The following is a 25,936-nucleotide window of genomic DNA, read 5'->3' on the forward strand; positions in this document are numbered from 1 at the left end:
AAATCAGAAAAAAGACACAAATTACCAACATCAAGAATAGAAGAGATGTCACTACAGACCCCACAGATATTTAAATGATAATAAGGAAAACTATGAACAACTGTATGCACATAAATTCAAAAACTTAGAAGTAGTGGACCAATTTCTTAAAAGCAACAAACTATCAAAATTTACCCAAGAAGGTAGAAATAAACTGAGTCATCTTATTTACTTTTAGAAATTGAATTCATGATTAAAAATCTCTCTTCCCTGAAAAAAAACAAACAAGCAAACAGACAAAAATCTCTTCCAGTCAGATTGTTTCAATAACAAATTCTACCAAACATTTACAGATGAAACGAAACTAATTCTAAACAATCTTTTCCAAAAAACAGAAGAGCATCTTTTCCAAAAATACTTCCCAACCCGTTATATGAGGCCATCATTACTCTAATACCAAAACCAAAAAAAGACAGTACACGTAAGAAAATTACAGACCAATATCTCTCAGGAATATAGCTGCAAAATTCTCAACAAAATATTCACAAATCAAATTCAGCAATGCATAATAAGAATTCTATATTGCAACCAAATGGGTTTATCTCAAGAATATAAGTCTGTTTAAGAGTCAAACAACAATCAATGTAATTTAGCATAACAAAGGTCTACAGAAGAAACCTACATGATTATATAATTGATGCAGGAATATTTGATAGAATTCAGTATTTATTCATGATAAAATAACAATGACAACAAATTAGTAATAGAATGGAACTTCATCAACCTGATAAAGGATATATTTAGTCTGGTAACAGACTGAATGTTTTCCCCCTAAGAATGGGAACAAGATGAAGATGTTTTACCACTCCTGTTCAACACCATATTAGAAGTGCTAAATACTGAAATAAAGCAAGAAGTAGAAATAAAAGACATCCAGATCAGAAGGTAAGAAATAAAGCTGTGCATATTCACAGATGATATGATCATAGAAAATCCCAAGAAATTAACAACAAACAAAAAAACCCTCTTAGAATAAGTGAGTTTGGTATGATCACAGGATTCAAGGTCAACGTACAAAAATCAATTGTATTTCTATAAACTGTTAATGAACAACTGGAATCCAAAAATTTTAATCCCATTTTACAATTATTCAAAAATACTCAGTTGTAAATCTAGTAAAACATGTATAGGATATATATGTGATAACCCCAAAATTCTGATCAAAGAAATCACAGAAAATGTAAGTAAAGAGACATACCATGTTGATGAATTGAAATACTAAATATTGTCAATATGTCAATTCTCCACAAATTGATCTATAAATGTAATACAATTCCAATCAAAATCCCAGCAGGATTTTTTTTAATAGACAGGTGATTCTAAAATTTACATAAAAAGGCAAAAGACTTAAATAGCAAAAGCAATTTTGAAAAATAGAATGAAGTTGGAAGACTCACTACTAGTTTTAAGACTTATTACAATACTACAACATTTGAGACAGTTTTGTATTGGCAGGGGGATACAGACACTGATCAGCAGAAGAGAATATAATCCAGAAATAGACATAGTTCATTTTTTTCCAATTCATTTTTGACAAAGGTAATTCACTGGAGAAAAGATAGTCTTTTCAACAACTGATGTTGGAAGAAACAGATGTATATATGTGGAAAAAGAAAAAAAAACTCAACTTAAACCTCACACCTTATACAAAAATTAATTTTAAATGGATCATAAGTCTAAATGTAAAATTATAAATTTAGAAAAACAGAGGAGAGAATCTTTGAGGCCTTGTGTTAGGTAGCATTCTTAGCTATGACACCAAAAACCCAAGCCATCTAAGAAAAATTGATAAATTGTCCTTGACCAAAATTTAAAACTTCTGCTATGCAAGATACATGAAAAGTAAAGCTACTACCTGGGAAAAAATATTTGGAAACCATATAGCCAATGAAAGACTAGTAGACAAAATATATAACGTCTCTGAAAAATCAACAGAAGGAACACAAATTTTAAATTTTAAAATGCAATCTTAAAGTGAACAAAAGATTTGAACAGGTACTTCACAAAGAAGATGTTTGGATGGCAAAAATAAGACCATGAATAGATGCTCAACATCACTGGCAATTAGAGAAATGCAAATTAAAACCACAATGAGATATCACTACACACCTATTAGAATGGGGAAAAAAACAGTACCAACTGCTGGCAAGAACATGGAGCAACTGGAACTCTCATGCATTGATGGTGGGAATGCAAAACGGTACAGCCACTGTGGAAAACAGTTCAGCAGTTTCTTATAAATTTGAAGATACACTTACTCAAATGACCCAGTGATTTCACTCCTGTTTATTTACCCTAGATAAATGAAAACTTATGTTCACATAAAGACCTGTGCAAAAATGTTTACAATTTAATGTCACTGAACTGTACACTTAGTGAAATTTTATTTTATTAAAAACGGTAAAATTTTATTATATGCATATTTTACCTCAACTTTTTTTTTTTTTTTTTTTTTTTTTTTTTTGTGGTACGCAGGCCTCTCACTGCTGTGGCCTCTCCCGTTGCGGAGCACAGGCTCTGGATGCGCAGGCTCAGCGGCCATGGCTCAGGGGCCCAACCGCTCCGCGGCATGTGGGATCCTCCCGGACCGGGGCACGAACCCGCGTCCCCCGCATCGGCAGGCGGACTCTCAACCACTGCGCCACCAGGGAAGCCCTCAACTTTTTAAAATAATGAGAAAAACTACATCTCAGCTGAGAGGAAAAATAAATATGCATGACAGCTCTATTCACAATTCCCTAAAAGTGAAACAATTCAAATGTCCTTCAAAAGTGAATGGCCAAACTACCTGTGGTACGTCCATCCCATACACTACTGCGCCACAATAAAAACAAACTATTGATGCACGTGATTGGGGTGAACCTTAAAGGCATTATGCTGAAAGAAGCCAACCTCAAAAGGTTACATAATATATGATTATTTTACGTGACATTTTGGAAAAGGCAAAATCACAAGGATGGTGAACAGGTCACTAGTTACCAAGGGTTAGGAGTCAGGGGGAACGTTTGACTACAGAGAGAAAATACAGGAGATTGCTGGGGGTGGTGCAACTGTCTGTATCCTGATTGTGGTGAAGGTGGCTACAGGAACGTCTACATGTGTTGAAACTCATGGAACGATATAACCCCCCAGAAGTCAAATGTATGGTTTATGACTATTGAAATGATAATTAGAAAAAAAATAAATGAAACCCATCACGTTCTTAACAGCTACGCCTACTGTCAAAGGAAAACTCTTAACAGCTACGCCTACTGTCAAAGGAAAACAAAAGCAATAGACAGCCCATTCCTCCATCCCTCCCTTCTGTAATGATTTATATAATGCAAATTGATAGCCAACTTTGAGTCCCTGTTCTTTCCTACCATCTCAGCATAGAAGCATCAAGTTCTGTTGATTTTAAAATCAGAAATGTCTTTTGAGGTTCTCTCCTTGCTAAATCCACTATGACTTCCGCAGTTCTATACTTTAAGAGATGTGGTCTGGATTATTTTTGCAGCTTCCTAAATGGTTTCTCTGCTCCCAATTTCAATTTGTCCACTGAATTGTCACTAGATCTGTGCATGTCAATCTTTTACTTAAAAAAATAAAATCCTCTAATGATTTGCCATCGTCTCCACGATACAGTCCAAACTCTGCTCCCATTTTCCTCCTACGGTGACCTCTTCACATCTCCACCAGTTAGACTTGCCCTTCCTCACTTCCCTGCCTTTTCTCCTGCTGTTCCCTCCTCTTAGCTTTCCTTTTTCATTCAAAAACATCCTTTACATCCTCTTATTCAACTGTCATCTTCCCTGATGCTCCCAGGCAGATTTTTTTCACTGCCCCCAGCCCCTCCCCCTAGTCCCCTGGCTCTTTTTCTATTTTTTTTCTGGGGGAAAATTCAGCATCTTGTGGCGCTGTTATGTTCCAGCCTGTTTCCCACAGTCAGCTGTTTGAAGACAAGAACTAGGTCTCGCCTATTTCCAATGCCAAATGTTGGCCTGGCACTTAGAAGGGCTGAAATCACATTGGTTGAAATAAAATTAGAATAAACTTAATAAAATATCAGGTTAACTTTCACTTTTCACTCCATGGTCCTGCTGTGCTATAGAAACAGCTTCAGTCATGAGTGTGTGTGTGTGTGTGTGTGTGTGTGTATTTTTTATTACCGGTTTGTTAAGAATACTTATTGGTGTTTACTCTGCACAAAGTACAGGTAGGGTGGGGGGTTAATAAAACAGTTTGTGGAAAAGGATGGACGGATACGTACATTTTGAAGGATGCTAATAATATTTAGGCAAGATTAATGCCTCCGAGATCTTGACTCCTTTTAATATTTATTCTAATACCATTTTTCCTCTTTAATAGAATATGAGAGTCATCCGGATTTCAATAATTCAGAAGATATTCCTGACTTGAACATGGGTTCATTCTCTAACCACATTTGCTGTCCGTCTGGAATAATTTCTGGCTTTCTGCTTTGGGCCTTCATTAGTTGTCCTTTCTTCTTTTTAATCAGTTCTTCTCACCCACAATTTTTCTTTCACTACATTATTAATTTGCCTTCTTTACAAACATTTCTTCAAGTATCAGAGATACGCTGTTTAATCCGGAAAGACTTTGTTTCTGATGTTGTCATTCACACTTGGAGAAAAATCATGCAAGTGTTATCCCTGAGAATCTAAAGGAAGCAATCCACTCCTGTTCCCCACACCTGTCGTCAGGTGTTCGGACAACATATTGCTGCAGGGATTTGGCAACACTTAAAAAATATTTGGAGACAAAATGACCTAATTTTTTAAGATGAAGCTTTTCAAGTAGTAAACTGCAGCCTTTAAGGAGATATTGTGATCTCAGGCTCCATTTTTTAAAATTGTATCATACTGAACAGTGGCCAGAGTTTTGTGATTATGTTCACCCAACAGTAAAATGTTTTGAGCCTGTCCGGATGTGTGGAGTTTTTACTTATTTATAAATTATAGATGTGTGTATACATACATACGAACTTTAACTACTTTACTAATGTACAAGTATATGTACAACTCTGCTGATTTGACATTAAACCATACATAAAAATGAATATTTTACAGAGATTAAATATGAGTAAGTTCTAATACTTTCTTTCTACACCTCAATGGTTTCTACCGTATATCCTGTAGGATGTGTACACCACGCTTTGGAGACCGTGCATACAGAGAAGGCACCCTTTAGCCCATCGCCGTAAGGCTATGTTGAGTTGTTTTAGGAGGGAGGTGCACAAGTTAGAGCAAGTTATGAAGAGAGTGGCGCTGGCCAGCACCAATGGATGCCCAGCTCACAGTTCCCCAGTTATCACAGGTACGCTATTCCTTGCTTCCAGCCTTCTGTTAACCAGTCCTCACATCCAGCCTGTAAGCGGAAGCCCGAGGCCCACACTGGGCTCATCATCTTATTTCAGGTTTCACTGGCCAAAGGGACTGGTCCAAGGATGCAAGTGGTTCTGGCTGAGCCATCTATAGAAGTCTCCCTGCCACTGCTTTCTGGCTGGAATATGGGCTCTTCCTTCCCTCTGGATAAAAACTCTAGGGGTGTAAGCTCAGAGTTACTGGCAAACATACTCCATGCTCCACGGAGAACGCCCATCCACAGTACTAGAAAGATCAAGGCCTTTATCACGGCTGGGTTACAGAAGCCCATGAATTCCTACTTTTGTCTAAAACTGGTATGAATTAAGGTTTCTGTTGCTTGCAACTTAAAAAAAAAGTTAATAAAAATCCGTGAGAAAGATACTGAAGGGATTCTAAATCATTCATTCATTCTAAAAATACTTATTGGCCTCCTATTATGTGTCAGTCACTGTTCCAGCTGCCAGAAATAGAGCAGTGAGTCATCCAAAAAAAAAAAAATCCCTGCAGTAATGAAGCTTATATTGTAGTAGGAGAGCCAGAGAATGAAGAAGACAAAGGAAAAATCTATATTATGATACAAAGTAATAAAGAGAAAAAAATACACTGGGAGGGGAACATAATATATTTGGCTGCAGTGGCCAAGGAAGGCCTCACTGAAGTAGTCAAGGGAACAAGCCATGATAATACCTGGGGAGGAACGTCCTAGGCAGAGGGAACAGCAAGTACAAAGGCCCTGAGGCTGGCCTGCTGTGTTAGAGGTACAGCCAAGAGACGAGTACAGCTGGAGCAGAAGGAACAAGAAAAATACAATAAACTAGTGAATCCAACAGAAAAGAACCAGACTCACAGAACTAGAGCACAAATTCGTGCTTACCAGTGGGGAGAGGGAAGGGGGGAGGGGCAATATAGGGTTAAGAGAATAAGGGTACCAACTATTAGGTATAAAATAAGCTACAAGGATATATTGTACAACATGGGGAATACAGCCAATATTTTATAATAACTATAAATGGAGTATAACCTTTAAAAATTGAGAATCACTACGTTGCACACCTGTAACTTATATAATATTGTACAGCAACTATACTTCAATTTAAAAAGTAATAGTAATAAAACAATAAATTAATTTTAAAAATAAAAAGTAAAAATAAAAAAATAAATAAAAATTTAAAAAGATAAAGAGGGCAGCCAAGGTAAGGCAGGTGACGGCCAGATCACATAGCACATCGTCGTGGGCTATTGGAAAAGCCTTTGGCTTCACTCTGAGTGACATGGAAGCTTCTGCAGGGTTTTGAGCAAATACATGACATTATCTAACAATTATCACAAATGCATTATATGAGAAATCTGAACAGAGCTGGGAATGTCTAGCTTACAATGCTCTCAGGAGGACCCAGTAGCGCTTCCGGTATCTGAAAAGGCTGTTTGTGCAGAACCATTCCCTGACCCGGAGGAGAAACATCTGGACGGGTAACACAAGAATGGAAGCTCCAGGGTGTCAGATTTCAGCTCAGTTGTGACTCACTGACTTCGGCTCTATCACTGACCACGCCCCCCCATCCTCTCAATTCATTCACCCTGAAATCCACAGCTGATGGGGCTCTAAGCACCAAAGACTTAGTACACCTGAAGATTTTGCCTTTCTGCTATCTCTCAAGGCAACTGCTGTCCCAAACAATTCACATTAGCCTTAAAAAGAACCCCAAATACAAACCAGCTCTTTGGGGCTGTTTCTGCCCAATTTTCAAGAGTGTTGGGCTGTGATGTCAGAAAGAGCCTGTCTTAAAGGTGCCTACCGTGCGAGCATAACCCCATCTAAATGACGTGACCACTTCATTCTAGTGAGAGCCTGCATGAGACGAGAGATCCCTCCTGTGCGTTCAGGGGAAAGCGCTGCTTAAACTTCTCTAGTCTCCAGAAGGAGACACATGTTCACTGAATACGTGTTTTGCCTACTGAATATTCAACATGACCCACATATGGTCCTTGAACTCATGGAATGTGAGAGCAGATAGGGACCTCTGTGTTTATCTCACGGGAGTGTAATACTGGCTGCACCACAATTGCCGACTCTGATGGATTGGTACTGACTGCCTTCAGGTCTCTGACAAAAAGCTGGTGGGATTTGCAAGGAAACCTGGTAAATGATAGGAGGTGAGCGGCACCAAGTACCCCCAATCCATACTACTATATCTAACCCAAACCCCGCCCCCCCACACACTACAGATCAGAAAACCAAAGCTTCTACCATCCCCACCGGTCGAGGGAAACCCTGACAAAGACCCAAGTTCACATGCACTGTAATTAACCTACACTGGTCCAAGATAGGTCCAGGTTCTGGCTCAAGTAACACTTCGGGCCAACTTTAGGAATGGGTGGCTACCAGTAGGGTTTCACATATTTGAAAGGCACCATCACCCTGGCCAAAGGGTCCTTAACCTCTGTCCAATCCCCAAATTCCACAACTATACACCCAATAAATTTCAAGTTTCTCCTCTGAATTAAAATGTTAATATACTTGGATGGAGGCAACAGGAAATGATTTAAGTCTTGTCTCTCTTAGTATGAATGATATTATTAGATCCCTTCCAGTAAAAAATCTTTCTTTAATGGTGTCATTTAAATTTAGAGAAAGATCATTAAAGAAAAACAGTTACACCCAAGGTGGGTGGATGATGATTAAGCAGTAAGGACACTAACCTATTAAAGAGGGAAGGAGGGAACATGAGGAAGAGGTTGGCTGGAGGCAATGCAAAACCACTCGGACACACTCTACACTTCTGCCTAGAGCCAGTCCTGTTCCCATCATTTCGGCGTCAAATGGCTAAATCATTTGCGTCTTCTAGTGGAAGCTATGCTAGTTGTAAATTATCTTTTACTGTCCAATAATGGACAAGTCATTGTACTTTTTTAAAAAATCAAGCATAAATTACAGCCAGGTTTTATCATTCTGCCTTTACTTTCCAAGACTGTTATGAAAACACCCTCTCGCCATCGATCAACACCTTTCTTTATCTTTTCCCATTGCAGTGGTGGTTGTAAATGGAGGTGTCCAGAGAAACCCGGCAGATGAGAGCAACGAGAAAAGAGGACCAGCCTCAAGAAGATCAAGGACAACAAACACTCTGCATCGGGAAGACAACAGAGAAGACTGAGGACTGTGGCATGCTGGACAGACCATGACCATTTCAAGGGAGCAGCTGCCCAACTCCATCTCATTATGAGATTGAGGGCCTAAACACCAGGACTTGCACTTTCTCAACAGAGTCAGAATCATCTAGCTTATTGCATGCAATATCCTGATTTTTAAATGCTGACATTGAACTTTTTGAAAAGCTGAACATGATGCAAGTTGATCATAGGCATCTTTGGCCAAGTTTGACTTATCGCAACCACTTTGCTATCTCTGCTTTAAGGCAGGACTCGACAAACAAGAGTCCTCGGGCTAAATCCAGCCCCTGCCCATTTTTGTAAATAAAGCTTTATTGGAACATAACCACTCTCACTCATGTGTGTACTGTCTCCTGCTGCTTTTATGCTAATAACAGCAGAGATGAGTTTAGCACGTTTGAAATCATATGGCCCACAATGTCTAAAAAATTTGCTACCTGGTCCTTTACAGAAAAAGTTTGCTGATCCCTTGCTTTAGGGTCTTGAAATTGATGGACCCTCCCAGGATCTCTGGTCTTTTCCAACAGATCAGTTGGCCACCTTTAAATCAACGAAGAAAGAAGGGCCTGAAACAACTTTCGCTGGCCTGTCTGTACCACATACAAACCACAAAATTGATTATTTTGCCATCAAAAACAGAATACTCAATTTGAATACTAAGCAAACCAAGAAACAGCAGAATCGTGGTTTTGGGAAGGTACTCCAAGCATCTGATGCAGAAACACCTATGCTAGAATCCCACCTCTGCCACCACTAGCTGGGAGGCATTAGGCTGAGTACTTGACTTATGCGCAGCTGTTGCATCATCTATAAGATGGCAATATTATTAAGTAAATAATGATACCTATTCTGCAGGTTTTATGCTGAGGTTTGAAAGTAATATATGTCAAGTATCTGGCACCTCACAGAAGCTCTATAATGATGAGGCCAGTAGTCCTAATGGTGGTAATAGTAACACTATCATGTATATTCCAAACTTTGCTGCCCAACACATTTTCTTTCTTAGATATTCTTTGATAAGGAACACGATTCTGGGACTCTTCATGTTTCAAAGGACGGATTAGGAGAAACATGGAAAATTCCTTCCTTTAAGACTCAGTTACTTATTTTAGGGGCTGGGGAGTGAGTCTCTTCAATGTAAGTGCTCAGGAAATGGGCAGAGTGAGTGTTTGGGCAGAAAGGGGCAGAGTAAATGTTGGTTGATTTGTTTTCATGAATGAGTATATGGTTGAAGGGATAAAAAATAATACAGAGTCAGAAAAAAATCTGAAGTTCCAGTGTAGTATTTTTCCTTTGCACTGTTTCTTAAAAAATTATCACCAAGTAGAATTCAGTTAGACAAATCTTGACTGTGAGGCCATCTGCAAGAAGACTGACCTTCTTCAACAGTCAATGCAATGAAATAAAGCTGTGGGGTGGGATTCAGTGGGTCAATGTTCTGGACTAAAAGAATCAGGAGACATAGTGACTTAATACAATGCACAGCTCTTGACTAGACTGCGGTTTGAACACATCAGCTATAAAACAACTTCTGGGGACATTTGAAAAATGTAAATATGAACTGGGTAGCAGATAATATAAGAGAATTAATTATTATTAATAATTTTAATATAATTATTAATTCTGTTAGCTTTGATAATAATATTGCAGTTATATCACTTGTAGAGATACATAATGAAATATTTAGGGTTACGGCGTGATAATGACTGTAAATTATTTTTAAACACTTTAACCAAAAATTTTAAAAGGGAACAAATAAACCAAGGGAAAGAAATGCACAAATGTGGTTAAAAGTTAACACTGTCAGATTTAGGTGATGGGTATATTAGTCTCTCTACATTTCTGATGTTATTTTGTAATTTTACATGATAATGTAATAAATCAATAAAAATTATCTCTTTCTGGAGTTCTTAAGGATGCTGGATTATATTAATTATATTTGGAAATTGTGTCTAGGGTTAGGTTGCCCTTTCATCTCTGAAGAGTACAAAAGTCATCTTTTCCATTGAACTCTAGGCATTTTAGTAATAAATAAGAAAAAAAAGTAGTATTACTAAAAGATTAGTTTCAGAGTATTAGTTTGTCATTGGTGCTGTAACAAATTCCACAAACTTGGTGGCTTAAAACAAGATGAACTGAAAAACTTACAGTTCTGTAGGTTACAGGTCCAACACAGCTTTTTCTAGGCTAAAATTGTGTCAACACTTGGAGGCTCTAGACGGAACCCCTCTCCTTGCTTCTAGAGGCCACCTGCATTCCGTGGCTCGTGGCCGTGACCGCCTTCCTCCACCTTCAAAGCCATCAAGCTCGAATTTTTGACCCTTTCCCTATCATCACACCTCTCTCTCATCTCACCTAGGAAAGATTCGCTGCTGGTAAGGACCCATGTGATTACACTGGGCCCACGGGGATAATCCAGGATCATCTCCCTAACCCCAAGCCTTAATCACACCTGCAAAGTCCTTTCTGCACACAAGTTTCAGGATTAGCATGTGGATGTATTTAGGAAAGGGCTTTCTTCTTCCTGTCACAAACACTATTAAAAATCATAATGCATGATACCACAGGTAGCAGGATTATGTAGATATTAAAAATAACTGCAGCAACAGGAGTAGCCCCCATTCCTTGAGCACGTACAATACGCCAAGCACGTGATAAGGGCTTTACATGCATTTCCCTGTAACCCTAACGAGGTTCACCAGATTCTGCAGATGAGGAAACTGCAGTTCTGGGAGGTTGTGATATTTGCCTAAGTGGGAGCTTGAATCCAGGCCAATCTGATCATAAACGTCAACTTCAATACCTCCCAACTATTTCCTGTCTCTGATGTCTTAAGCACCTTCCTACACCGCTTACACACCCAGCACTTTAATTGATGCCGCTTGCCTGCCGACTGGCCAAGCTGCAATTATCCATCTACTTCATTTCTTTCACTTCTTTCATTTTTTTTCTCATTTCTTTTTAAAAGAAAAAATTCCATTTCCTATTAGCTTTCTTCTGGAGAACGCCCTCTCGAATACTTAAGCAAATATCGTCACCAGTCTGGGACAAGTCATTTGCTTATGTAAACTGATCAGGACAGACGTCACATAAAACATTTGACTTAGAAATCATGTGGTTGTTGGACGAGACACTTTCAAAACTGGGGTTTTATCAGAAAATGTTGGTCGAGAGCATGTGTAGAAAGAAACCCACTGATAAAGAGCCAGTGCTTCCTGAGATAGGCTCACTGGGATTGCTGTCTTTGTGTTTTGTCAGGGAGGAGAGCAGAGACGTCTTGGTTGGTTATTTGTTTCAAGGAAATGAACAAGTGAGAATCATCCCTCACTCACCTAGAACCACCTCAGCATCTAGGAGATTTGATGCTTCTGGCCAAACTCCCTCCTTTCTTCCTCCAGGACAGCAAACTGAAGTTACATTAAGGTACCTTTTCATGCAGAGACTGTACATTACCCTAAAAACTATGAAACGAATTCTCACATGTGTGCCTTGATTTCAAAATGGCTTATAGCAACTATATTCCTTCTAGAGTTCTTCAAAATTTTACAGTTATTTTATTTATCTAACAAGCTCTCCATAGAGAGCTTGATTTAGCATGCATATTTCTTGTTAGAAAATCTTTTTTCTTGAATAGTCACGAGACTGAAATTTCAAGGTACTTCTATTTATCCATTACGGAAAATCTCTTTATGTAATCTCTCTAAAGTGCATTTCAACCAAAGTCGTCATATCACCAACTCTTTTTATAGACACAATCCTCCTAAAAATCACAGGCTGGGAGATGGGTCATTTGTAGATTGAGCCTGCTGTATTATTGATTAGTTTTCTCCTTCCTTCCTTTTCCAGCAACACGCAGACTTTGTCAAACCAAACTCAAGATAAGTCATGCGTGAACAGTTCATCAACTGGGGAAAATGGGAAAGACTTGAATGAAATAAATAGTTTCGTACCTCAAACACCATCATTTCACATGTACATTGTGTTCATCTCGTAAATGCCAAAGCCCTCTGGTTGGCCAACTGGCTCTGAAAAATTACAAAAAGTCTCCAATTCCTAAAGGCTGGTAAGCTCCTCTTAATTTTTTTTTTTTTTTTCGCTTTACGAAATAGGAATAGTATAAACACAAGATGGGAGTGCTTAACGCTTCTTTTAGCATATCTTTCTGGAGCTGAGAGGGCTGCCCAGGGCCTTCACACATAGCAGCCTCTTTGGTCTCCAACTCAGTTCTTCTCGAGACATTTTTAGGACCTCCTCCAGAGGCTCAGGCCCAAACAGATGTCCCTGTCGCCCCCACTTCAAACTGGTGTGGCGTGAAGAAACACAAGAGGGAAGGGGGGGAAATGCTTTGGTAACCATGTGTCACAGTATAGAAAGTGGTTCATATATTAAGGGAAAGTCAAAATGCAAAACCAGAAAATATGTAGCTAGTTCAAAAGCATCATGAAAAACAGCTTCTAGCAGCTTCTCAGCTGAACCAAGTAGGTGTGAACCTTAGAGAATCAGATTGATGATAACATGACACAGGGGTTGGGGTTTGACCGTGAAGACAAACTTGAACTCCCAAAGGCAAAGGTTCTCAGCCTCGACGGTACAAAAAAGCATAGCGGCTCATGCTTTGTTTAGGGGGATATACAATACTATATGTTGCACGTAGCATCCCTGGCCTCTGCCCCCTAGACACCCCTAGCACTGCATCCGTGGTAACCGAAAAAGTCTCCAGAGTTGTCAAGTGTCCCCTGGGAGCAAAATCACTGCCAGGTGAGAACTTCTGACTCCAGGTATGAATTTGGATTACAGACTGTCCCGACTTACGATGGTTGCACTTAACGATGTTTCACTCCGATGGTGCAGAAGTGATACTAGATTCAGTAGAAACTTAGAATTCTGAATTCTGATCTATTTTCCAGGCTAGCAATATTCTCTTGTGATGCTGGGCAGAGGCAGGGGCCGCAGGTCCTGGTCACTAGGGTAAACAACTGATATGATCAATCTGTACCCATACAACCATTCTGTTTTTCACTTTTGATACAGTAGACAATAAATTACATGATATTCAACACTTTATTATAAAATAGCTTTGTGTTAGATGCTTTTGTCCAACGGTAGGCTAGCGTAAGTGTTCTGAGCACATTTAAGGGAGGCTAGGCTAAGCTGTGATGTTCGGTAGGTGAAGAGTATTAAATGCATTTTCTTTTTTTTTTTTTATTATTAAATAGATTTTTTTTTTTTTTATTCTTTTTTGGCTGTGTTGGCTCTTCGTTGCTGTGCGCGGGCTTTCTCTAGTTGCGGTGAGCAGGGGCTACTCTTTGTTGCACTGCGCGGGCTTCTCATTGTGGTGGCTTCTCTTTGTTGTTGAGCACGGGGTCTATGTGCGTGGGCTTCAGTAGCTGTGGTTCGCGGGCTCTAGAGCGCAGTCTCAGTAGTTGTGGCGCACAGTCTTAGTTGCCCCGTGGCATGTGGGATCTTCCCGGACCAGGGCTCAAACCCGTGTCCCCTGCACTGGCAGGCGGATTTTAACCACTGTGCCACCAGGTGAGCCCCTTAAATGCATTTTCAACTCACAGTATTTTCAATTTGTGATGGGTTTATTGGGACATAACCCCACCAGAAGTCGAGGAAGATCTGCATATTTGATGTTGAAGTGATGATTCCATGACTTCTTGGGATCCTCCAGATGGGCTGGCTACGTTTTAGAAATTCAAATTTCAGGGTATTTACACACAGACAGTACCAAGAGGAATTAAGTGGCCCAGGCACATCACTTATATAGATCAGGAAATTGAGACCCAAGACAGGGGGACTGTCTAACCAAAGTACTCGATTTAATAGCAGCCTAGGTTTTGGTACTGTTTTTGTTTTTAATTATAGTTGATTTAACAATGTTGTGTTAATTTCTGCTATAGAGCAAAGTGATTCAGTTATACACATATATATTCTTTTCCATATTCTTTCCCATTATGGTTCATCACAGGATATTGAACATAGTTCCCTGTGCCATACAGTAGAACCTTATTGTTTACCCATCCTATATATAGTAGTTTGCATCTGCTAATCCCAAACTCCCAATCCTTCCCTTCCCAGCACCCCCAGGATTGGTTTTTAAGGAAAACTCCCCAGATGCATCTATAAGCGGCCAGGGTCAGGCTAGGGATGCATCTCTAGGGAGATGCACTTTAGACCAGACCCTCTGAAGAGCTGTGCGTCGTCCCAGAGCCTATGTGGATGACTTCTAGACTACTTTCGGGATCCATCTGTGATCAAGAAGGCCACCCCCTTTCCCTTCAAGTCCTGGCCCTCAAGGATAACTTGGGTCAAGCAAAGAAGCCCCGGCCTCCTCCCATCAGTGCCCCTGTCAAAAGAAGGCCTGGGTGTTCCTGGCCCTCAGCAGCAAACTGGCTGAAATACAGGATTTATTCATAAGTTGGGCAGATGTGTGTTTGCCGCAACTCTATTTGCATGAGAAAACATTCTGCATGGAAACCCAGGCATGCAAATTTCACCCTGATTTGGCAACTGCAGGCCTAACACTACAGAAGTGAATACATCAACTGCTTCCTCTGGCTCTCAGCTCCTAAACCCAGGGAGAAACCACAACTCCTACTTCCTGCAATCCACTTTCCGCTTCCCCAGCTCTACGTTCCCTCCTCCTGAGGCCTCCTCTTAGCAACTGCTAATCCCATTGTGGGCCCAGCCACCAGAGTACAGCAAGCAGCCCATATGGGATCCTGGAGGGTGCTTCTGCTCCTTGAGCCTTAGAGAACTGCCCCATCACCATACGTTCCCAAGGGTCCTTCTTCTGCCTGCTTCCTCACAGCTGTTGTCATGGACATGTGATGTTTTCGTCGGCCAGGCCAACGTTCCTCCTCCTTCTGGTAACAGCACCCTGGTTTTCTGCTTCCTAAGGAACCCCTCCTTCCTACTCTCCATCCTCGAGGTGCAGGTGGACTTGACTCCACCCCCAACCCCAGGTGTGGGATTCAGGGTTAGCTCAGCAGAGCCGTGCGACTCTGCCGCCTCAGAGATTGGTTCCAAGATGGGCAAATGAAGCTGCCTGGGCCGAGAGGCTGGATTCCAGGAGGACAGCGTTTTTGTTGAAAGAAATCGACTCCTGTAACGAATACTGCTGAGAGGACAGGGCTTGGGCTGGGCCGGGGGAGCCACCTAAGAAACCTACAGAGGAGAGAGAGAAGCCACGAGACGGAGCGTGACCCAGACCCCACGGGCTGGCTTGAGTTTCCAATCTGGCTCTGTCTTAAGCCACCAGCCTTATTCTGGACTCTTGACTTATTGTAACCAGTTAATCCCTTTACGTTTAAGGCAGTTTGGAGTAAGCTCTTATCCCTGTTAACTGAAGCGGTCCCAGCGGGTGTAGAAGACACGGGTCCTCTGATCATCAACAATTTGCCGTTCCCCAAATTCCCTGCACATCCAAACATCCTTTTCTTTGGGTTCCTAAAAAAGACGGCTAAAGATTTCCACAGCTTCTTGTCATCTATTAAATCCCAATCTCCTTAGCCTGACGTTTCAAGCTTGCAGTAACCCGGTGTGACTCACCTTGGTCAACCTTTCCCCAACCCCTCCCTGTTGGTGTCCTGCACCCCCCTCAGAATCCCCCCACCAGTCCCCTCGTGGCCCGTCCATCTGCCCTCTGTCCTGACCAGTCTTCCAGCCTCTGCTCAATGTCGCCCCTTCCATCAAGTCTTCAGTGATGCCGCCGGCTTAACGCCACGGCTCCCTCACCTGAACTCCTGCGGCTTGTTGCCTACACGCCTCTCTGCACAGGGAAAGTGTGACGCAGCATGCAGGCCCTCAGCAAGTGTTCGAGAACATGCTATCATTACCAGCACAGTCACAGGCAACTTGGTTCTCTGTGCCAAGTCCTTGGTCCAGCCGCTAAACGTTAAGTCTCTCGAGGGACCACATCCCATTCATCGTTATTTCCCTGTAGCGCTAAAAAGCTGTTGAATGAATACGATCATGTATGGATATTCTGCTATTGTTTTATTAAAAGTCGGATCTGTTTTTATACTGCCAGTATGGAAATCATGAGAAGAAGGCACAGAGTCAGTTATAAGGAACCAACTTGCCGGAGTCTGAAGATGAACTGAGAAGTGTGGGGAAAATGGGATGTAAATAAAGTGCAGAGATCAGGGGCCAGGCTTTGGCGCCAACGCAGCGTGGGTTTAGAGCCTGGCTTTGCCACTGTTGTGGGATCTTGGGCCAGTTTCTCAGCCTCCAAAATCTGTTACCTCATTGGTAAACTGGGGTTTCTAGAACACAGCTCACAGGGTGCCCAGGAGGTGTAAACATTCCAGCACATGCGAAGCATTTCGCTCGTTACATGACAAGTAGCATGTGTTCTGGAAACAGCAGCCAAAGGAAAATGTCTGCGATCCCACATCCTGTGCAAGATGATTCCCGCTCGACCTCCCCACGTCACCGGTCCTCCTAGTCCTGAGGGTTATATTCCAGGTGCTCATTTGTTTTCCATCTCTTCCTAGGTCTGGAAATGTCAGTCTTCCATCTTGGTATGCTATATTGCTCCCTTGTTTCTCCCTGAAAATTACTATTTAAAATTTTTTGTATCATCTCTTCACTTCCTTTACACCATGATGCCGACCCTGAGTACGCTGTCCCAGGACACCCAACGCTCCTCTTTTTATTCCGCACTTGCCGATCTCGGTCATTTTAAAAAAGGTTCCCAACTCTACAGGAGAAAGTTCAACGGGACAATCGTGACTATCTTTCTATGGTTCCTGCTGCCGAGTTGGTAATTCAAGAATATTTCTGTCCTTCCTTCTCTTGCGGATGGTCAGTCAACGATTATTTACCAAGTGTCCTCTAAGTACCAGGGGCTGTGTCGGGTGTGGGGATGTACAGTGAGCCAGAGAGATACGTGTTTCTGTCCTTGCCCTCTTCGCGTCTGCAACGTTTCTTTTCCGTAAATGGAAGGACAAACGAAGACTGGAACTTCACCAGCGCTCGTCTTCCTCTGCCATCTCCTTCTTTATTAAAATTGCAACACGAAGAAGAAAAACAACCACGCTTCCTCCATGAAGGAGCTCGGAATTACCTGCCCCAGTCACTGGGAGGTGAATACATTCACTGCTTTTTAATTATATTGGCCTTACTCTTTCATGAAAAAAATAAAAAACAGTCTCAACAGGGAGGCTGAGCAGAGCAAAGGACGCTAAACATAATTTATGCACCTTATTAAAAACAATTAGGGATTGTTTGATGAGGCAGATTCGGCTCCAGATGGCTAGGCTCCATAGAGCCACGGTTCCCATTTCTTCTCACCTTCCCCCAGCCTCTTCCCAAGTTCTGCATCCTCAGTTTTCTTAAAATACAAGGATGGGATTGTAAGGGATGCTGTTCCCACGTTCACTCCTTTGCTCTTCTCCGTCGTTTCTGCACTAATGTTGACTGGCTCTGGGCTTCTCCTCTGTCACCATCTTGGTCGCAGCGCTCAGGCTGCCAGACGTACCACTGACAGACACTTTATCAGCCTCTTCAGACTTCTACGTTTGCCTTGCTGGGGGAGCAAGTTTGCCTGCGGGGCCTTTGGGGTCCAAGCATGTATCAACTTGCTACTGCATTTTAGCCTTGAGGGGACCAGGAGGGATACAGAAGTCCACTGTGATGTAACATTGGCGGCCTTCCCTACGCTCACATCCTCCCTTCCCACCTCCTTCACCACGTTGCAACGATGCCCACAGATTGGAGGTTCTCCCAACGCTTCACATGCTGTTCTGCTCTGTGCCTTTGCTCACTCTGCGCCTTCTGCCTAGATCGCCCTTCTCCTACGTTTTCGCTCAGCTCATTACTACTCACCTTACAACTTTCAGCGAAGGCATCACCTCCCTGCCTCGCATTCCGTCCGACCTCTACACCTGGGCTGTGTTGATGGCCCCTTGTGTTGATTTAGATCATAATAATCTGCTCAAGGTTCTGTTTTCCTTAAGAAACCATGGGCTCCTTGAGGGCAAGGACTGAACTCTATTTATCGCCATCTTCCCGGCACTTGACACAATTCAAGGCACATAGTCTGGGGGCTCTCAATCTGAATTACCTACTAGAATCACTGGGTTCGTTTCTTAAAAATAAGTCTCCCAGGGCCATACCTCCTTGGGAGATGGTTTGGGGTAAAGCCCCATCATCTGTATTTTTTAGCAGCACCCCAAGTGGTGCTCACATCCAGCCAAGGTTGAGGACCATAAAAGTCATCACTCAGCACGAGTGTGTGAAATTGTGCTCCTCCAAGCTGGGAGAGAAAAGAGATTTCTGGATTTTCTACAACAGGTTTTTATCGGTCATTCCTGACTCTCAGAAATCTAGACATATGGATATATGAGGAGTAATTTAGTTTCCCATGTTGCTTAATTATTCTCTAAAAATAAAAAGGAAGAAATAGAAGTGACAACAAAATGGCAGAAGGTTTGTTACACCTAAACATCCACTGACAGAGGACGGATTAAAGATTTCGGTGTATCCACACACTGTAATCTTATACAGCCACCAAAAGGGCAATGCTCTAGCTACAGACATGGACCAATACCCAAGACATATTAAGTGAAAAAAGTAAGATACAAAGCAAAGTTTGGTGGCTGTTGTGGGTTGAAGTGTGTTCCCCCCAAAGATATACTGAAGTCTTTATCCCTGGCACCTTGGAATGTGACCTTATTTGCAGAAGATGAGGTCCTGGGAGATTTTGATTGACATGTATACACTAATATGTATAAAATAGATAACTAATAAGAACCTGCTATATAAAAAATAAATAAAATAAAATTCAAAAAAAAAACAAAAAGATGAGGTCCTACTGGATTAGGGTGGGCTCAAATCCAATGACTGGTGTCCTTATAAGAAGAGAGAAATTTGGGTACAGACACAGAAGGCCATGCAAAGATGGAAGCAAAGATTGGAGTGATGCAGCCACGGAAGCTAGAAGAGAGGCATGGAATAGATTCTCCCTCAGAACCTCCAGAAAGAACATATCCTACCAACAACTGGATTTTGGATTTCCCGTCTCCGGACTGTGAGAGAATAAATTCTGTGTTTCAAGTCAGCCAGTTTGCAGTGCTTTGTTACGGCAGCCCTAGAAAACTAATACAGTAGCCTATCATTTTGTGGAAATTACCCATCTGTCTGTCTGTCTATCTTTTAATACAGACACTCTATCTGAAGGAATACCCAAGAATCTGAGAACAAACGTGGCCTCTGGGAAAGAGAAGTGATGGCTACAAGCAAGGTGAGGAGCAAAGATTTATTTTTCACTGCATGGTCTTTTGTGCTTTTTGACTTTTGTACTACATTCACGTGCTGTTTATTTGAAAATCAATGATTTTACAATTATTGTGATTTTTTATTTTTTAACAGCTTGGGTCAGCTGCAGAAATGACCCAAGAAAGCTGCTGAACCTCTCGGAGCCTCAGACTTCACATCCAGAAAATGGGGATAACGACAATAACTACAGTTGACCCTTGAACAATGCGGGGGAATAGAGGCGCCAACCCACCCAGCAGTTGAAAGTCCACGTGTAACTTTACAGTTGACCCTCTGTATCTGCAGTTCCCCATCAAGGGATTCAACCAGCTTGGATCGTGTAGTGCTGTAGTACATCTTTATTGAAAAAAATCTGCATACAACTGGACCCATGCAGCTCAAACCCCTGTTGTTCAAGGGTCAACTGTACCTTACCCTCAGTGCGTGATGTGCCTGGAACAGCTCTTGGCAGAGAAAGGGTCTCAAGGCGTGATTGCCTTGGCTATTGTTTTTATGGCTAGTATGTGGTTAAAGTGCTTCAACAATAGTTAAAATCAAAAGAAGGAATCATGAGTGGGACCCTGGGGGGACCAGATGAGACTGTGGAGGCAGAACATAAAGCTTGCACCTAATCAAGTCCAGCATGTGCTACACAGACGAGACACTCCTCAGCAGGCTTCCTCAACGGCAGTCATGCTGCCTTCAGGGCTGGATAAGTCTATGTGTTGGGGCTGTGCTGCACACAGTAGGATCTTTAACAGCACTGTTGGTCCCCACCTACTCGGTGCCAGTAGTATGCCTCCCTCAGTTGTGGTCATCAAAAAAGCCTCCAACCCAGAAAAAACCATAATTCAAAAAGATACATGCACCCCAATGTTCATTGCAGCACTATTTGCAATAGCCAGGGCATGGAAGCAACCTAAATGTCCACTGACAGAGGAATGGATAAAGAAGATGTGGTACATATATACGATGGAGTATTACTCAGCCATAAAGAAGAACAAAATAATGCCATTTGCAGCAACATGGATGGACCTAGAGATTGTCATACTGAGTGAAGTATGTCAGACAGGGCAAGACAAATATCATATATCACTCATATGTGGAATCTAAAAACAGGGTACAAATGAATTTATTTACAAAACAGAAGTAAAGTCACGAATGTAGAAAACAAACTTATGGTTACCAGGGGTTGGGGGGAGGGATAATTTGGGAGATTGGGATGGACATATCCACGCTACTACATATAAAATAGATAACTAATAAGGACCTGCTGTGGAGCACAGGGAACTCTACTCAATACTCTGTAATGGCCTATAGGAGAAAAGAAGCTGAAAAAAGAAAAAAACAGTGGATATATGTATATGTATAACTGGTTCAGTTTGCTCTACACCTCAAACTAACACAACATTGTAAATCAACTGTATTCCAATAAAATTTTTTTTTAAAAAAGCCTCCAAACATTGCCTAATGTCCTCTGGTGTATAAAACTGACTCAAGTTGAGGACCACCAGCCTGCAGATCAGTGATTCCTAGTGTGTCACCCCCAGACCAGCAGCATCAACATCACCCCGGAGCCTCTTAAAAACGCATAATCTGGGCTTCCCTGGTGGCGCAGTGGTTGAGAGTCCGCCTGCCGATGCAGGGGACGCGGGTTCCTGCCGCGTTCCCGGAGGATCCCGCTTCCCGCGGAACGGCTGGGCCCGTGAGCCATGGCCACTGAGCCTGCGCGTCCGGAGCCTGTGCTCCGCAACGGGAGAGGCCACAGCAGAGAGAGGCCCGCATACCGCAAACAAAACAAAACAAAAAAACGCAGAATCTGGGCCCCATCTCAGACTTACCGCATCTGAACCTGTATTTTAACAAGATCCCCATGTCATTCTTATGCACGTTAAAATTTGATCAGTGTCTATCTACACCAGTAGCTCTCCCCTCCTAAACATAGGAACGCTTGCACCTTTGGTTAAAAACACACATTATCAGCTCCTACCAAAACTGCTGCATCGACTCTCCAGGAGAAAGGGCTGGGAATGGATAGTAAAATGATTCTTAGGATCAAGAAGATTGGGAAAACTCTACAGCATTTCTACGGAGAAACAAAATTTAGCAGTTACTTTCCAGAACTGTCTGGGGAGAAAGTGTCTTGGCTCAAGAACTTGTTCTCTGGATATTCAACAAATCCTCACTGAGCACAGGACAAGGGACAAGCCATTAGAAGAGACACATCTCCTTACCAGCAGAGAGCTGACAGCCCAACCATGCACTAAATGGCCCTTTCACTTCCTCATCCCCTGAGCAAATAAGATCTGCCTCTGCTTAAGCCAACTGAAGTCTGATTTCTAATCATTTGTCTCTAAGATGGTCTCAACACACTATCCTCTAAAGTCACAAGACTAATTTTCCTTCCTATGACCATGCTCAATGAAGCAACCTTCTAATCCTAATATGGCTTTCCATGAAGCTCTGCCCCCGGGGAGACAATACAGAGCTCACTGAGCATAAGCATGTGATGCTTTTTGTAGCTACAGAGAGTATTAAAAATGAATTGTATTCTGGTTTTATACATCAGTCTCTTGTGAGTTTGGTTCCTGTGAGTCAGTGTCCAGGTTTTAACACATCTGGGTATACTTAGCAAAATGAATATTCCAACCAGTCCCTGGAATGAAGTCATGCCACACCTACACTGCACTGTTTTAAGGCAGGACCTCTTTAAATAGCAAAAAGTGGTTAAACCCAGATGGTCTGTAGATCTCCTTCCTATGTGTGCAATAGAAAGGTGGATCTATCAGCCTTTTTTTTCCTTCTTACTAGACAAAGTTGGGATTCCGAAGTGAACAGCTGCACGGTGTTATCATCTTTCTACACATTCACACATAGCAATCTTAATGATACACCACGATGAATAATTTGGTGTTATTTAACTCTCTGTGCTCTAAGCCACGGACTGCATCAAACCCAACTCAGACAGCGAGCTTGCTCTTCAAATTTCGGTGGTGAAGTCATTCATAAATTAAAAAAACGGCTTCTTGTTTTGTATGAATCAATTCACAAGATAAATATTTAAACAAAATGTGGCTTCAATTGTGCTCTCTGATGGTAATTGCTGGCTCACACTCTGTTTCTGTATCAATGTGTTTTCTTTTATTTTTCCCCCCCACGCTGACTAATGAACAGAGCTGTCAGAAGCCCATTGCTCATGATCTAGCGAACAACACATTAGCAGTTTCACATAAATATAAAAGCCCACAAGGGAAATATACACGTAACACACAAATACTCAGTTGCTATGAACAGATAAAGAATCCTGGGCATAAATGCAATTAACCAAGTAGTTGACACTCTCTTAACATAGGAATCAGCCCTGCATCATCTCAACTGTCAATAAAAAATATATAATGCAAAGAACAAAACCCTTTCTGCATAGAACATATCCTATTTGGAACAGCCCACAAAATTCTGTACCTGAGGTTGCCGGGGGTAAGAAAAAGCTTATTTATGTAATTTGGGTATATTTACAATCCCTACATTGTACAAAACCGCATACTCTTGAATTTAAATCCCATTCAAAGCGGGAAGAATCCAGGATTTTTTACCTTTAAGACTCAAGATTCTTTTAAATGTCATTTCATTCATATCCTTCGTATCTCCATGGACTGTTCTGTTCCAATTTTACAGTTTATTCACTCCATGAAAACGTATCAAGTCATTACCATGTGCCTGGCATTGCTGGGGAAGATGGATTCCAGGAAGAAAACTTCCAGGCTCTGACAGGCATCAAAAGAACCAGAAAGGAGAGGTCACTGTCTCCCAAACCGCTGCGCTCACTAGGAGCACTGTAAACTCGCAAACCGCAATTCTCTAAGATAAATACTTAAATAAAATGTGTTTTCAATTGTCCTCTTTGATGATAATTACTGGCTCACCCCCTGTAATTGCATCAATGTGTCTTTATCTCCTTTCCTCATGCCGATTAACAAACTTAAGATTCAGAAGATACAGCATTGTGAATGTTAGTGATAAAAGACGAGATACAACTGTTCTAAATAAGTCACTGATTCTCCCTATTTCTCCTGATTCCTTCTCTGTCAACTCTTCAGCCATGTGGAGGGCGAGATAGGCAGAAGTTGCAAGGCCTCTCAAATTACACCCCTGACGCTGGCATGAAAAGACTGGAGTTCAAAGCTAACGTCCCCTGTGAGGTGGGTCTTCCCCTCATTGTCTGAAACCCCTATCTGGATTCTTCTGAGCAGCCAAGCCTTGGACCCAGATCCGTCTAATCCACTCACACCAGTGACCACGACCAAATCAACAGCATCCTTACTAGGGCTTGGAAAATTCAAGAGTGGAAGAAAAATCATGCTGCATAGCCCAGGAAAGAAGTCAGATGTGCGCTCCCTTGATTTCTTTTTTTTTCTGCCCCCTCTTATGTGGTAGATCAGAGTATCGCTCAGGAACACTCTTCCTATCCCCCGTCAGTTCCATGGATAGAGTAGGGACATCCTGATTTTGGGTTTGGCTCCGTGACTTGCTTTGGCCAAGAGAATATTAACAGGTATGACACGACCAAAGGCTCATAAAGCACTTGTGAGACTGGACATGTTCTCTTGTGCTTCTCTGCCCAGCCTAGTCGCCCAAGGACCCAAGAGGAGGAGAGGACCCACCCAGCCAGCTCCAGCCTCGGTCACCTAATCCCCAGCCACTCTGCAGACATGGGAGCTAAACAGATGCCCTTCTTTAAATGCCACCAACATTTTGTTATTACCTGTTACTTGGTAATAGCTAACAACAGAGCTGATCTGTGATGGTACCCATCCTGCATTCCCTGGCTCCTGCCCAAGAGGAAGACACATCCCTTCTACTCTGCAAGGCCTTTAAATTTTGAAATACAACAGAAAATATGTGTTTATTGGCTGAAGAGAAACCTCAGAATCCAAATTGTTGCTTTCAAGGATGCACGTGAGGGACTTGAATCCATCATTTCCCTCCTTTGCTTGTAGCTCCCACAACTGCTTCCTTCACTCTCACCTACATCTTGAATCGCTTCCGCTCAGCCTCTGGGGCAGCTTCTTCCCCCTACCTCTCCTCATCCCTCTTTCCATCCACTCCATAAATATCTGTCAGATGCTAGAAAGGCAGGAGGGAAAGAAGAGCACGGCAAGGTCATGAAGGACGCACGAAAAGATCACTTCGAGACAAATGAAATGATCAACGACGGCAAATATTGTCACGTGGCTCAGTAAAGGGTCACCTCGTCCGAGCCCATGGCTTGAGCATGCCCTCACCAGCCAGCAACCGTCAGACACTATGCAGCCACAACCTCTCCCCGAGCTTCTGCACCCATGTTTGCAGGTGCCCAGTGGCCATCACCTGGATATCCTGTAGGTGACGCCTGCTCAAATTCCCCAAGCCTGACTGATATCTGCCATCCAGATGTTCCCCTTTTGTGGGCTGGGTCTCTCTGATCAACACGTGCAGTAGGTGCTGGTGGTGTCCAGCTCTTATTTCCTTGGGTCTTATCTGGTGTGGCGCACCCTACGGGCTTCCCGCGGCCCACGGGCTGGCTGTGGGAGCTGAAGCCCGCTCTAACCCATGGACCAGAAGTGCCCCAGAGAATTAACTCCCCACAAGGTACAGCCCTCACCCAATGGCGGCACCCTCTCCAGGCATCACACAGAGGCACGTGTTGGGTTCTGACTTCCACAGTCGCCCAGCAGAAGCTCCAGTTACCGCAATGGCAACGCCCTTGATAACTGGCTGACGGCCCTAGCCTTACTCACTTTTCCACTACCTTGCCAGTGTTTCTCAGTATCACCTCCCAAGGAAACTATTTGTACAGGAATCCTCGCATGAGGGTCTGTTTATGGGGGTAGCCAGACTGAGGCAAAATGCCTCCCTATCCTAAGCTAGATCTTACACCCCCTCTTTTACACGTTTCAATGACGCTCCCCGCCCGCGCCCACCCAATACAACCTTATTCATTCATTCAAAAGTATTACCAGGAACCTAATACACCAGCTGCCAGGGATACAGCTGTGAACAAGACACTGAGGGCCCAGCCTTCAAGAGCTTAAGCTCCAACGGGGAAGAGGGACAAG

The sequence above is a fragment of the Grampus griseus genome, assembly GCF_964374135.1.
Source record: "Grampus griseus genome assembly, chromosome: 10".
NCBI lineage: Eukaryota > Metazoa > Chordata > Mammalia > Artiodactyla > Delphinidae > Grampus > Grampus griseus.